Raw genomic sequence first — 16,103 nt, forward strand, 5'->3', positions numbered from 1 at the left:
TGCTTGGCCTGCTGTGTTCATCCAGCTCTACACCTTGTTAACTCAAACTGCATTCTGCTGTTGTCTTATGCATTTTTGTCATTTTAAATAGACAGCATGGAGGGGAAGGAATAGCTCAGAGCCATTAGGCACACCCTTGGATTAAGACTCAGTCTCTACTTGTCCCTTCTTGTTAGCTGAGCCAATCGGGATTTCAAAGTGTGTGTAGCCTGAACAAGTGTCACTTTCTCACCTCCTGGGAGGCTGGGTGTGAGGCAGAAACACAGGAACATTCTATTCGATTCCCTTCTTCTGTACTTCCTCTGAGGTCACAGGGGTAGGGCATGTCACCCCGGTATCTCAACTGAGCTTCACTCACTCAGTCACGCATCATGCCCGCAACCTATCTTGACTGAAATTCCATTCACGTGAGTGTGCCTGTGCATACACCCACTCCCTACACAGAAGGATGAGTGGTCCATTGAGCATATACTCTAACATTCAATATGATCACGGCTGATCTTGGGATTTAACATCAATTCGCCCATTCCCCAAAGCAGGTTGCATTTTTTTTTTGGTTTATTAATTTAAGGGACATGGGTGTTGCTGGCTGGGCCAGAATTTCTGCCCGTCCTTAATTGCCCTTGAGGTGGTGGTGGTGAGCTGCCTTCTTGACCCTCTGCAGAAACAATGGCAAAAATTTGTTTATTGAATAACAACGCAGTTAGGAGGCAGCAGCAAGATGGTAATTTTATTTAGGATTCCAATGAAATGATTAGCCACAAGCACAATTGATTAATGGATGTCATTATAAAGCCAGAGACTGTGCTGTGTAAAGTGCATTAGTCTCAGTGTAACCATGTTAACTTGGCCTTCAGAGTTCAAAAGCCCCATACTGAGCTGGAGCACAGACACGTCACTTGGCGCTGTGCTGCAGGGGCTCCTGTACTGTTGCAAGGTCTGTCTTCTGAATGCGGCCTTGAAAATCTTCCTTCTCACCTTCATGGTTAGTTGGGTGTGTTTAAAAAAATAAAAAGGTACATTGGCAAGGCCACACCTGGCATATTGTGGTGCAGTTTGGTCTCCTTATCTGAGGAAGGTGTTCTTGTTATGGAGGGAGTGCAGCAAAGGTTTCTCAAATTGATTCCCGGGATGGCAGGACTGGCGTACGAGGTCAGATCGAGTTGGGTAGGATTGTATTCACTGGAGTTTAGAAGAATGAGGGGCATCTCATAGAAGCCTATAAAACTCTAACAGGACTAGACAGATTAGGTGCAGGAAGGATGTTCCCAATGGTAAGGGAGTCCAGAAGCAGGGACCATAGTTTAAAGGATAAGGGGTAAACTTTTCAGGACTGAGATAAGGAGAAATGTCTTCACCCAGAAAGTGGTGAGCAGAGGGAATCCTCTGCAACAGAAAGTGGTTGAGGCCAAAACATATAGTGTTTTCAAGGAGGTAAATACGGCTCCTGGCTAAAAGGATTATGGGATATGGGAGGAGGGTGGAATAGGGCATTGAGCTCGATGATCAGCCATGATCATATGGAGTGGTAGAGCAGGTTTGAGGGGCTGAATAGCCTCCCCCTACTCCAATCATCTGTGTTCCAACGTCACATGGCACAACTGCAAAATGAAGAAAGGAGCAAGGTAATTTTCCCCCAGTGCCTTCTTCCAAACAATCTTCGAACAGTTCCTCAAAACATAAATGATAGGTTAATCCTTCAATTGAAAGTATTCCGTGGGATCTCACTGTGCACAAATTGGCTGCCAGGTTTTCCTGCGGGATCGTAGAGACTGCCTTTCCTGGGATTCCTTGGCACTGGAAGGCACAATGAGAAACTTCTCTCCCTGCCCCTTCTAAGCAGGAGTTTTATTAATACAGCGACCCCACCTTAGGAAGGACGTACGGACTGGCCTCGGGGAGAGTGCGCAGTTTCGGCTTGACCAGTAAAATTCTCATGGAGAGATTATACAGAGCAAAATTTAGAAGCTTACAGCGTTGTTTGATTGAAGCTTTGTAACATAGTGAGGGGGGGACTGACAGTGCAGACTGGGAGAAGTTATTTCTGCTATCTAGGGAGTGTAAAATGAGGGAGGAGCACACATTCTAACATTCGAGCTGGTGTGAAATTCCAAAACAGAATCACAGAATTGTTACTGCACAGAAGGAGGCCATTCAGCCCATCCAGCCTGCACTGATTCTATTCCCTAGTGCCAATCTCCTCCCCAATCCCCAGATCCCCACACTATTTCTATCCAAATATTCACCCATGCCCCTCTTGAATGGCTCAACTGAAGCTGCCCTGACCATATTTCCAGGCAGTGCATTCCACACCTTAACTACTGTGTGTGATGTTTGCACATCACATTAAATCTCTTACTCTTAAAATTCATTTAAATTTAGATTCCATCTCACTCTTGTTCCTTTGAAGAGCATGAACACGTTTTCCCTTTCTACTCTATCCAACCTGCTTTTCATGCAAAACAAAATGTAGCAGAAACTTGGAACTCTCTTCCGCAAAAGGGCAATTGATTCTAGATCAAAAGTAAATGCTAAGACAAGATTGATAGATTTAGGTAATCCTGGACATGAGGCAGTGATGGGGTTTTGTTCTAAAATTCATTTGTGGGATGTGGGCGTTGCTGGCTGGGCCGGTATTTTTTATTTTCCATCCGTAGTTGACCTTGAGAAGGTGGTGGTGAGCTGCCTTCTTGAAGGTATGCTGTGGGTTGACCCACAATGCTATTAGGGAGGCAATTCCAGGATTTTGACCCAGCGACAGTGAAAGAATATAGACTTAGATCACAGAATCAGAACTGAACTTAAATGAATAGCAAAACCGCACATGGAGCTAAATAATCACATCTGTTCCCATACTCCAATGCTCCTAAAATGAAAGTGATTGATGGAGTTGTGAAAACTAGAGCGTACAAACTGATAATCAGGTGAGTCACAGAATACATGTCTTAAGACCATAGAAAATAGCAACAGGGTGTTCGCAATCAGCCCCTCAAGGCTACTCCATCATTCAGTAGGATATGGTGTCGTCAGGCAGAACAAAATGAATCAATACTATGTACAGTTTTGATCCCTTAACTCGATGAAGGTGGAAATTGTATTGGAGGCAGCTCAGGGAAGGTCATCAGATTAACTCCAGAGATGAAAGACTTGATTCATGAGGAGAGATTGAGGAGTTTACATCTATACTCACTAGGCCGTAGAAGAATGAGGGGAGATCTAATTGATACATAAAGGAGATTGGCAAAGTAGTTGTAGAGAGGATGTTTCCTCATGTGGGACAAGCTAGAACAAAGGGGTTGTAGTTTTAGGATAAGGGGTGGCAGATTTAAAACAGATGAGGAGAAATTACTTCTCTCAAAGGGTTGTGAAACTGTGGAACTAACTAGCACAGAGTGCAGTCAATGCTGGGACACAGTAAATTTGGAGGTGATAAACAGATTTTTAATAATAATAGGTTGAAGGTTTATGGACAATGGGCAGGAAAGTGCAGTTGAGGCTGAAATAAGATCAGCCATCATAATGAATGGCAGAGCACGCTCGAGGGGCCCCCACAGTTTTGAACTATTGATGGTTACAGTACTAGGTTCAAGTCTTGAACCTGGGTTCAGACTGCCCACACTTCCCATCGCCACCTCCATCCTATTCTATCCTGCTATTGACTCAGTCATACAGATACACAACACAGAAGCAGACCCATCATTCCAACTCATCCATGCCGACCAGATATCCCAAATTAATCTAGTCCCATTTGCCAGCAATTGGCCTATATCCCTCTAAAATACTTCCTATTCATGTACCCATCCCAGAGTCTTTTAAATGTTGTAATTGTACCAGCCTCCACCACCTCCTCTGGCAGCTCATTCCATACATGCAGCACCTTCTGCGTGAAAAAGTTGCCCCTTAGGTCCCTTCTACATCTTCCCCCTCTTAATTTAAACCCATGCCCTCTAGTTTTGAGCTTATCCTATTCTGCTAGTCACCCTATCCATGTCCCTCATGATTTTATAAACCTCTGTAAGGTGACCCCTCAGCCCTGACATTCCAGGGAAAATAGCCCCAGCCTCTCCCTATAGCTCAAACCCTCCAACCCCAGCAACATCCTTGTAAATCTTTTCTACACCCTTTCAAGTTTCACAACATCCTTCCTATAGCAGGGAGACCAAAATTGAACGCAGTATTCCAAAAATGGCCTAACTGTCTTTCACAGCCGCACCATAACCTCCCAACTCCTATACTCAATGCACTGACCAATAAAGGCAAGCGTACCAAACACCTTCACTACACTATCTGTGACTCCAGTTTCAAGGAACTATGAACCTGCACCCCTAGATCTCCGGTTTGACAACTCTCCCCAGGGCCTTAAGCGTACAAGTCCTGCCCTGATTTGCTTTACCAAAATGCAATGCCAAAACGTTTGTCCAGTTTTGAACCTTGGCAAGAGGTAACGATACGCCCACTGTGCTACCACAGCCAGAAGCATTTCATCATCTCCAGTGAACTTAACCTGCTGTTCATCCTTGGACACAGTTAAATAAATTCTTCTCTTTGATATCAATTTAAACAAACAGCGTGCAGATTGGAAGGCAACTGCTGGTTCTCACTGGCCTCTACTGTACATGCACGCTCTCTGACATACACCTAAAAGACATTTACAACTCCAAAATTTACATTATAAACAGGTACAGATTCATTATAACAGAGAAGCTTTGTAGTTCACACTGCACAAAAATAGTTTCATCATGACAGAAGATAGTAGTTAGAAACTAGCTATGACAGGTGCAGAGATTTCACCATGCACTGCACAACTTCATTCTCACACAAAATAAAATTGCATTTACAAAGCACCCTATTCACAACCTCAGCAGATACAAAATGTGCTTTACAACCCAGGGAGCAATGTTGAAGTTTGGTCACACGTGCCGTGCTGGGGAAGAAACAAAGAGACGGCTAATTCGAGCACAGCAAACATGAGGAATTACCAAATTATCTGGATGTTTAGTGATGTTTATTGAGGTGTGTGTATTGGCTAAGACAGTGGGGAATAACTCTTCTTCGAAACGAGGAGAGTCAAGGCTGCTCTGAAAGATGATGCTCATGATATTTCCTCAAGGCGCTTTAGCTGTATGATCTTCAGTAAACCCTGAAGTGTCTCATCTTGATGGGACAAGAACTTAATTTCAGGAAGATGACCGTCCTCCATTAAAGTCCACACTACTGCTATTAACGCCTTTACATCACCCCTTCCCAAGCCCTTACAAAATTGTTCAACTTTTGATGACTCTAAAGCACTGTGCCCCCTTCACTGCTCTTATCTTTGGTGAGCCTACAAATCCCACACTCTTCCAACCTTCCTAGGCCTTATACACACACACACAACTCTGGGAGTTCATCCTGTCTGAGGCACACCTGCTGTGTCCTTTGGACTTCTCCATTTCTGGCCTCCTAACGCGTTCCAGAATCTGATAGCCTGACCACCGACGGTCATGCCTTCAGATACCTTGGGTCTAAATTCTGGAATTCCCTCCCTAAGCCTCTGTCTCTGCTTCACCCTCTCTCCTCCTTTAAGGCATGCTTCTGTGAACCAGCTGTGCTCTGTTACGAGCTTGTGCTGTTTGATATCAAATTTTGTTTGAGCATGCACCCGGAGACGTTTAAAATAGGATAGGAGGAGAAGACAACTGAGTGCTACTATCGCGAGACTATTAATCCAGAAACTCAGCTAACGTTTCAGGGATCAGAGTTCGAATCCTGCCAGAGCAGATGGTGGAATTTGAAGCCAATAATTGAAAAGAAAAATCTGGAATTGAGAAACATCTGGCTCACTGATGTCCTTCAGGGAAGGAAATCTACATTCCTCACTTGGTCTGGCCTACACCTGACTCCAGACCCACATAGATGTAGCTCAGTTGTTTCAATCGCTATGAAGTCTCAACATAGAAATGAAACCAGATGGACCTAAGCATCAGAACAGACAATGGTAGAAACAGCCCTGTTGACCCTGCAAAGTCCGTCTTACTAACATCTGGGGTCTAGTGCTAAAATTGGCAGAGAGCAGTCTTGCAGACAAGTAAGGCTATAGCCTGACAGTCACATTCATTGCATCATACCGTACAGGCTATGTCCCTGGACATGTCCTGTCACACAACAGTATACAGTCAGCCTGGTGAAGCTACCAAACAGCGAAAGCATCAAGTGATAGACAGAGCTAAGTGATCCCTCAACCAACGGATCAGATCTAAGCTCTGCAGTCCTGCCACATCCAGTCGTGAATGGTGGTGGACAATTAAACAACTCTCTGGAGGAGGAGGCTCCACAAATATCCCCATCCTCAATGATGGGAAGAGCCGAGTGGATACCATCTCAGCTTCCTCCAGTGGTCCGAGCGTCACATACCAATTTTCAGCCATTCCACATGATATCAAGAAACAGTTGAAGACACTGGATACTGCAAAGGCTACAGGCCCTGACAGCATTTCAGCAATAGTACCAAAGACCTGTGCTCCAGAACTTGCCACTCTCTTAGACAAGCTCTGCCCGACAATGTGAAAAATTGCCCAGGTATGTCCTGTACATAAAAATACAACCCAGCCAAATCCTGCCCCAGTCTACTTTTGGTCATCAGTAAAGTGGTTTCATCGGTAAAGTGGTGTAAGGGGTCATCAATCAGGTCAGTGACGCCCAGGTTGGGTTGCACCAGGGTCACTCAGCTCCTGATCACATCACAGACTTGGTTCAAACGTGGACAAAAGAGCTGAATTCTAGAGGCAAGGTGAGAGTGACCGCCCTTGACATCAAGGCTGCATTAAACTGAGTGTGGCATCAAGGAGCCCTAGCAAATCTGGAATCGGTGTGTATCAGGGGGCAATCTCCCTGCTGATTGGGGACATACCTGGCACATAGGAAGTTGGTTGTGGTTGTTGGAGGTCAGTCATCTCAGCTCCAGGACATCTCTGGCAGGAGTTCCTCAGGGTAGTGTCCTGGGCCCAACCATCTTCAGCTGCTTCATCAATGACCTTCCCTCCACCATAAGGTCAGAAGTGGGGACGTTCGCCGATGATTGTACAATGTTCAGCACCATTCGTGACTTCTTGGACACTGAAACAGTCCACGTTCAAATGCAACAAGATCTGGACAATATCCAGGTTTGGGCTGACAAGTAGCAAATAACATTGACACCACACGAATGCCAGGTAATGACCATCCCTAATAAGAGGCAATCTAACCACTGGCCCTTGACAATTTGATGGTTTTTCCATCATTGAATCCCCCACTATCAACATTTTGTGGGGTTACCATTGACTAGAAACTCAACTGGACTCACCACATAGACACAATGGCTACAGGAGCAGGTCAGATGCTAGGAATACTGCAGCGAGAAACTCACCTCCTGACTCCTAAAAGCCTGTCCACCATCTACAAGGCACAAGTCAGGAGTGTGATGGAATTCACCCCACTTGCCTGGATGGGTGCAGGTCCAACAACACTCAAGAAGCTTAACACCATCCAGGACAAAAGAAGTATCCCACTTAATTGGCACCACATCCACAAGCATCCAATCCCTCCACCACTGACGCTGAGTAACAGCAGTGTGTACTATCTACAAGATGCACTGCAGAAATTCACCAAAGATTGTTAGACAGCACAACGACCACTTCCATCCAGAAGGACAGGGGTAGCAGGTGTATGGGAACACCATCACCTGCAGGTTCCCCTCCAAGCCTCTCAGCATCCTGACTTGGAAATATATCGTCGTTCCTTCACTGTCGCTGGGTCAAAATCTTTGTCAACACGGAGGGTCTACCCACAGCACATGGACTGCAGCAGCTCAAGAAGGTAGTTCAGCACCACAATCTAGAGGGCAATTAAGGGCAGGCAATAAATGCTGGCCCAGCCAGCAAAATCCACATCCCACAAGAGAATAAAGAAGAATGAAAATGCAGATTGTTGTTGTGGAGAAAAGCACTCGGCTTTGGAGTGTCATTATTTGCTGAGTAAAGCCGTTGCGAGCAGGCAGTAGGCTAACGTGCAGGGTAGTGGGAGGGAGAGAGAACAGACGCCGTTTACAGCCACTGGTCACTATACTGTCCATCATCACTCCTACGACAGCACACTGTCCAAACCAACAGGCTAACCTGCCTCGAACGGTGTAACGCCGCTGTATACACCGACAGACCAGTGCCCATCACTGTCGAATCAAAATCAGAAACACCAGCTGCTATCACTGTCCCTCCCACTCAGAGGAAATAAACTGTGCACCAATTACTGTACTACTGGAACTCAAGAATGAAAGAAGTGAAACAAAAATAACAGCAGCTTCATGTTGCTAAAGCAGCTGATAGGTCACATACAACGTATAAAATAAACCAACAATTCTTTCTCTCAGATTGTAGACTTCAGTCAATGTATCCAATAATTACATTTTTAAGCATTTCATTTCACCGTTTTGCCAATGCTGTTAATGCTGCTTAGTTTCATTTTAACAGAGAATTTAATTTTACTAAATCTTCAAGCAAATTAGTAAAGGGCTGTATCAGATGGGAAAATGGCAGGATACAGTTGAACTGAAACTTATTTATCACAAAGACTGACCCTGAGGAATAGTGGACTCTCATCCCAGGAGACACTGGACAAAGACTAAGGTTAGGGATATTATGGACACTGACAGACCCTGGGGGAAACACTGGACACTGACCCCAAGGTTATTCTGGACAAACGCTGACGTCAGGGGAATAGTGACACTGATCCAGGGGATAACAGAGAGGACAAGTGAGATATTGGCTTTGGGGAAGAGCTGGGAGCAGGAATAGGAACAATGCACCCGGAGATAGTTTGAGGCTGCAATGTTCACGATTCAAATAAGAGAAGTGTTCCCAGGAAGAGGTGAGCTGAGAGCTCAGGAAGGTTTCCAGAGAAAGCGGACAAGACTTTTCAGAGACATGAACGAGGCAGAAACATGCTTAAACCGACTCCAAACAGGTCTTGTAGCTTCTCTCTCTCTTTCCGTGAAACTTCGCAACGGATAACTGATGCATAATTTCAACACCTCACAGAAATACAAAAAAAACATACTGACAAACATTTTCACCAACATTACTGCAGTTAACCAGATCAGAGGAAACTTAGCACACTATATCCTCTTGCCTCAGCAAACGAGAGAGAAAAAAAACATGAAGTTGCAGCTTATAAGAACATGATAGATACTAGCTCCAACACGATGACGGCAGCTTGTTCAAAACAAAAATACTATGAAATTCGAGGGTGATAAAAATTAATAAGAACTCCGCTCCTATCCACATTGGTTTGTCAAACAAGTCTCAAGAAAAAAAGTTGGCTGAGGTTATAACAAAATGACTGGGTTAAAAAAACCAATTATCTCATCCACACAGACAACAAGACTGGAGTCGAGCATAAAAAAAAACAGGAGAAATAAACGCGTTCAATTACCTTGGAGATTCCATTAAAAGCCAGTTTGCATAGCTCAGTGAAACGACAGCACTTTCCGAGTCCCCTTATCGTAAAACCAAAGGCTGGGGCATTCTCTGCAAGGGAGATAAATTGACAATCTATGTTTACAGGCACAGCGACGGCTTTAATCTTTAATCATTTCATTGGCATCCAGGAGATTCCTCGTTTGTCCTCTGAGGTCACTCGCGAGAAGCGAGCAGCAAACACCAGGGGCTGTTATCAATCATAAGGGCAGCCTGTGACTGGGCTAGTGTCAGCCTGCAAGGCGCTCCTCATACAAACTCGTCACCAGAGAAAATACCCAGCGCTGATGCATATCCACGCACAGAAATAGCTACAGGGCCCCGCTCAGGGTTTCACTGACAAGCGACCCCCAGACACAGTCAAACCAAACCCCCCCAACCGCACCAAAAATAAATAAACCAGCAGTGCTGACACAGCCAGGGCTGACACCTGGAAGTTTTATTACTTCTTTTTTTAAAAAAAACAAAATGATAAATGTTGACAGTACACTGAGTCAGCTGCATACGTACACTGATCAGCTCAGGGGCACCCCTTTTACAATTTTTATTGTGGTGGGGGTATTTGGTTTGAGTATTAAATGTACATATTTCCATGAATGAAAGATTGAATTGAGAATATCCAGGGGCAGCTTTAGGAAGGATTCACCTGAGCTCTTCCAGCTGCTCCCCCACCCCCCACATCTCTGTCTCTCTCCCTCCCATTCCCCATCCACTTTCTCCTCTTCCCCCAACTCTCCCTCTCTTTTCCCTTCCCCCTCTCACTTTGTTTCACCCCCACCTCACCTTCAGTCTTTCTTGGTCTCTCTCTCTCTCTCCTTCCTCTTCCCCCATCTCCTCCCTCACCTTCTCTCTGACTCCCTTCTCCATTCCCTCTGTGCTCTCAATCCCCCCTCCCCTTGTTCCCTGTTTCCCTTTCTCTGTCACTTACTTCAACACACACTCTCCACTCCTCTCCTCCCTTCCCTAAACTCTCTCCACCTTCCCCTTCCTCACATGCCCCCACCCTCTCTCTCCCCACTCTCCACCTTCCACCCCTCTCTTTCTTGCATGACTTCCCACTCGCTCCTGCACCCCACCCTCATGCCAATCCTCCAGCTTTTCACCTCCTCGCCTTGTCAGCCCCCCCTCCCCTCCCCTCCCCTCAATTTCCCATCTTCCACACCCTCAACCTCTCACTTCTCTTGCCCCCCTTCCTCCTTCCCTCTCTTTAACCTTTCCCCCCCACCCATTTAATACCCTTGAAACCTTTCCTCAATCCACAGTGGCTTGCCTTTCCCAATCACCATTACACAGAACACCAGCAAGCTCTGGTGATTCCCTCCTACAGAAGGTGCTGTAGGTGGTCAGGAAACCTGGGGGAGTGGGGTGGAGATACCACACCCAGTTGCAATAAACTGGGGCTAGCGAGCCAGTTATTCTTTTTTCTCTTGTCTCCGTTAACTGCAGAAGTGGATACCACAGTGCTGACGTACTAACGTCTAAATTCTCTGCTCCCAATCATCTGCATGTGACTCAGGTTGCTGATACTCAGCACAACTGAGTTCCTACTAACCCACCCACACAATTCCAGATCACAACACTTCTTCCACCTGGCAGTACTTCAAAATGGCCCCGGGAAGCTCTTTGAGCTGAAGAAAGGGGCTGCATTGGTGTAGCACCTTCTCGCTCAGGCTACATGTCCGGGTCTTCTGCAGGTGTCCACAGATGGAGGGTGAGCTGTGGGCAGTGAGATGTCAAAAGGAGAGAAGATGCAGGTTCCTTGATACCCCAGTGATTGGGGGAGGCGGGGGGGCGGTCATTGAGGAAGGAGATTGATGGTCTTTGAGGGGTGAGGAGGGGGAGAAGGTCAAGATGTGACAACTGCATTGTGCAGTTAGTCACCATGCCCAAAATGAGAGAGAGATGGGCAGAGCAGGGCTTTCATAATGTGCTTAGAGCCACAACAACAACAGTATATAGCGCCACCTTTGATGCAACAATAAAATATTTTCACAGGAGCATTACAAAGCAAAGTTTGGCACCAAGCCTCAAAAGGAGATATTGGGGCAGACAGCCAAAACGTTGGTCAGAAATGGTTTTAAGGAGGGTCTTAACAACAGTAGAGGTTTTATGGGAGGGAACTCCTGAGCCTAAGGCAGCTGGGAAGTACATGACAACATAGGGCAGCCGGATTTTTATCGTAAACTTTCAACACCCAAGTTCAGAGAAAGCCAATATAAGTACAGTGACGTTTAAAGGGAGGTGGAGAATGGGAAAGCTTCAAGGATGGAATTCCAGATCTTAGGGCCCAGAGAGCTCATTACTTAAAAACACAGGGCAGGTTGCTTTTCCCCTCTCCCCATTGTGCCCCTCCACCCCAGTTCATCTGAGGAAACACCTGCCCACACAGTGAAGCTACACCAAAAAGGGTTGGATTCCCAATCCCAAAGTCTCAGTCAAGGTGGCTGTGTGATTCCACAAATGCCCATGTTCCCATTTCCAACTGTTGTTCTGTGATTCCCACAGGGAATTCCAACTGGATGTGAACCAAGGTCAGGATCCAGCTCCACAACACAGACAGACAGACAGACAGACAGACAGATGTCTTGGCACTCAAAATACTGACCATTGTGTGAAGCATGAATGAGCAAGTGGTGTCTGTAACACTGCACCCACAAAATTTACCACAACTCCTGAGACAGCACTTTCCAAACCCATGGTCACTACCAGCTAGAAGGACAAAGGCAGCATATACATGGGAACATCACCACCTTCAAACTCCCCTCCAAGCCACTCACCATCCTGACTTGGAAATATATCGCTGTTCCTTCAGTGTCACTGGGTCAAAATCTTGGAACTCCTTCCCTAAGGGCATTGTGGATCAACTTACAAGACATGGACTGCAGCGGTTCAAGAAGGCAGCTCACCACCATCTTCAAGGGCAACTAGGGGCGGGCAATAAATGCTGGGCCCAGCTGGAGATGCCCATGTCCAGGAAAGAATGAAATACTGGATGGACTAGAGTCAAAATCCACAATAGATACAGGGAACACATTCCATTGCATTCTATATTAGCTACCAGCACAGTAAACTAACCATCTGCAGAGTGGAATAAACTTCGCAAATGTTACTGTTACTAAATAATTGGTATGCACACAAAACACAGGTGGGCTCCAAATTCAGTTCCAGCATAAAGACGAGTGAACTGTCCAGTACTTAGCCACAGCCGCACCATGAAAATACACAGAAAGCAGGTGCAGTGCTAGAAACAGCAAACACTGCTTCCCTCAAAGTCACATTGTAGTATCGTAGAACGTGGATGGTGCAGAAAGAAACCCTTTGGCCCATCATATCCATGCTAGCTCTTTGCAAGAGGAATTCAGCTCACCCTACTCCCTGGGCCTTTGCTCTAGCTATGGATGCCTACACCACATCCACACACAGGTTAGGAAGCTATGAGCTGTTCGACAACGAAGTGGACATCATAAGCATTTCCGGGTCTGATGCACAAGCACAGGCACTGACATGTACATCGGACTTAAGGGCTGGAGTAGACCCTTCGGCCCCTCAATGTTGCTCCACCATTCAATATGATCATGGCTGCACTGGTTTTGGCCTCAACTCCACTTTTCTGTCTGTAGCCCAGAATTCCCAACTCCCTTTTCCACTCGACATCCATTTAATTCCACCTTTGGAACTGAATGACCCAGTGGGATCCACTGCTTTCAGTGGAATGAATTCCACAGACTAAAGACCTTTTGAGGGTTTCACCTCATTTCTAACTTATTCTTAAACAGCATCCCCTATATATTGCATAACATGCCCCCCACACACAGAAGCAGGAACCCTGGTTGATGTTCATATTCCCATCTGCAAAAAAAGTATGAAAAAAAAACTTATCCACACCAAACATCATGGTCAAACACTGACGCTTTTTACGGACCCATCCCCATGACCCCCTACTCCATTAGTAATCAGAAATCTATCAAAAAACAGGATCTCCACAGCCCCCTGCGGTTGAGAATTCCAAACCAAATAACTCGGAATTATTGAAACCCTACAGTGTGGAAGCAGGCCATTGAGTCACACATTGACCCTTTGAAGTGTATCCCACCAACCTACAGTATCCCTGCATTTCCCATGGCCAATCCACCTAGCCTGCACATCTTTGGACTGTGGGAGGAAACCAGAGCAAACTCACGCAGACACAGGGAGAATGTGCAAACTCCACACAGACAGTCACCCGAGGGTGGAACTGAACCCAGGTCTCTGGTGCTGTGAGACCTCAATGCTAACCACTAAACTATCGCACGTCCCCTAACTTCTCCCACCTCGGAGGTAAGTGGGGCATCCTCCTCTCTTTTTCCTTAAAATTCATAGAATCCCTACAGTATGGAAACAGGCCATTCGGCCCAATAAGAGCTAGGGCTTTTCTCTTTAGAAAGACGAAGGATGAGAGGTGACTTGATAGAGGTGTACAAAATGATCAGAGGTATAGATACAGTAGACAGCCAGAGACTTTTTCCTAGGGTGGAGGTAGCTATTACGAGGGGGTATAGTTTTAAAGTGAGTGGAGGTAGATATAGGGGAGACATCAGAGGTACTCTGTGGTAGGTGCATGGAATGCATTGCCGGAGAGGGTAGTGGAGTCAGCCTCATTAGGGCATTTAAGCGACTATTAGATAGGCATATGGATGATAGTATAAAAGGTAGGGGTGGAGGTTAGATAGACCTTAGGATTAGGGTAAAAGTTCAGCACAACATCGTGGACCGAAGGGCCTGTACTATGCTGTATTGTTCTATGTTCTATGTCCACACCATCCCTCTGAAGAGCATCCCACCCAGACCAATTCCCCTACCTCTTCATTCCCATGTCTAACCCACCCAACCTAAACATCCCCAGGCACTATGGAATTTAGCATGGCCAATCCATCTAGCCTGCACATCTTTGGACTGTGGGAGGAAACCTGAGCACCCGGAGGAAACCCACACAGACACGGGGAGAATGTGCAAACTCCACACAGACAGTCACCAGAGGCTGGAATTGACCTGGATCCCTAGAGCTGTGAGGCAGCAGTGCTAACCACTGAGCCACCATGCCGCCCCACAGTTCTAAATGCCCCAGTCAGAGAAAACATCTCTGTCCATCCCTTTAAGTATCATGTGTGTTTCAATGAGATCCCAGTTATTCTTTGAAAACCACGAGAATAAAAGCTCACTGTCTCTCCCTATGACAAGATTCCACCAGCCACTAGATAGGATTTGATCCTATTTCCAGAGAACATTAACCTGGAGTGCCTCCAGTGATGTTACCATGATGCCACCACTTCCTTGTTGACTGGTACGCTGGGTAGCGCAGAGAATGACAATTCTCATCAGAAGTCTTACTTTGCGATTCAGTGACTGGAGGATTAAGTACAGCATGTAACCGGTCCCACATGAAAAATATTATTCAGATGAGGCATTTCAAGTCGAGCAAATAAAGAGAAAATAAATTGCGTTGGTAGGTGGTTCAGTAAAATCAGACAGCAGAGACCCCAGGCAAAAAAAGACAAAAACAAGAAAAGAGGTGAGCAGAATTATTTTGTACAAGTTGCGATTGGGAATGTGTCGCCTGTAAAGAGTTAGTGGAATCAAATTCAACATTAAAAGAAAAGGGAGAAATTTGGGCGAATATTTAGAAGAGGAGGCAATTGCAGAGCTCTGGGGAAAGAGGAAGGGGTGTGGGACTTTCAGAGAAGCCAAATGGTCTCCATAGAATGTGGACGTCAATGTTTATTGCCCATCCCTAATCCCATGGAAGAGTCAACCACATTAGCAAGAGTTTGGAGTCGCATGTTGACCAGACTGGGTAAGGACAGCAGTTTCCTTCCCTAATGGACATTCATGAACCAGATGGACTTTTCCCAACAATCAGCAATAGCGTCATGGTCATGGTTAGGGTTAGATACCCAATTCCAAATTTTTTTATTGGGTTCAAATTCCACCATCTGCTGTGGTGGGATTCGAACCCAGGTCTCCAGAACTTAACCTGGGTCTCTGGGTTAATCTCTGCTCCTATGATGCTGCTTGGCCTGCTGTGTTCATCCAGCCCTGCACCTTGTTGTCTCGGATTCTCCAGCATCTGCAGTTCCTACTATCTCTCTGGATTAATAGTCTAGTGATAATACCACGAGGCCATCACCTCCGAACAAACAAAACTCCGTGAGCAGCCTGGAACACAACTGTTTATCTTTGACAAAATGTGAACACCAAAATTAGTCTGAAAGAGCTGGGGAAACAATACAGGGAATGAATGATCGAAAAAAGATGATACAAGTGACATGCATTGAAATAGCGCCTTTCATGTTCACACAGCCCCAGAAGCATTTCGCTCTGAAGTACTTTTGAAGTGTAATCACTGTTGCAATGTAGGAAAAACAGCTGCAAATTTGCAGAGAGTAAAACGCCCACACACAGCAATGTGATAATGATTAAATCATCTGTTTTTTTTAAGGAAGTTGAGTGGGAAATAAAACACAGTCGGGGCACCAAAGAGAGCTACAGTGCTCCTCGTCAAAATGGTTCTGAGAGGGGAAAGGGGATCTCAGGGTCAAGCCTCATCCGAAAGACAACACCGTCAACAATGCTGCATTC

General features: G+C 45.8%; 1 long non-coding RNA gene across 2 annotated transcripts in view; it reads right to left on the reverse strand.

The window, feature by feature from the left end:
• Positions 1–16,103, reverse strand: part of LOC125484048 — a 100,731-nt gene that overhangs the window by 38,629 nt on the left and 45,999 nt on the right. The window contains exons 2-3 of one of the 2 annotated variants that reach the window (XR_007262917.1): positions 9,445–9,539; positions 1,340–1,601 (exon numbers count right to left, since the gene is read on the reverse strand). This is a non-coding gene — a long non-coding RNA (uncharacterized LOC125484048). Of the gene's footprint in view, positions 1–1,339; positions 1,602–9,444; positions 9,540–16,103 lie in introns of those variants that run through there. The other variant, XR_007262916.1, reaches the window with a different exon arrangement.

This window comes from Rhincodon typus, chromosome 9, assembly GCF_021869965.1.
Source record: "Rhincodon typus isolate 14 chromosome 9, sRhiTyp1.1, whole genome shotgun sequence".
NCBI lineage: Eukaryota > Metazoa > Chordata > Chondrichthyes > Orectolobiformes > Rhincodontidae > Rhincodon > Rhincodon typus.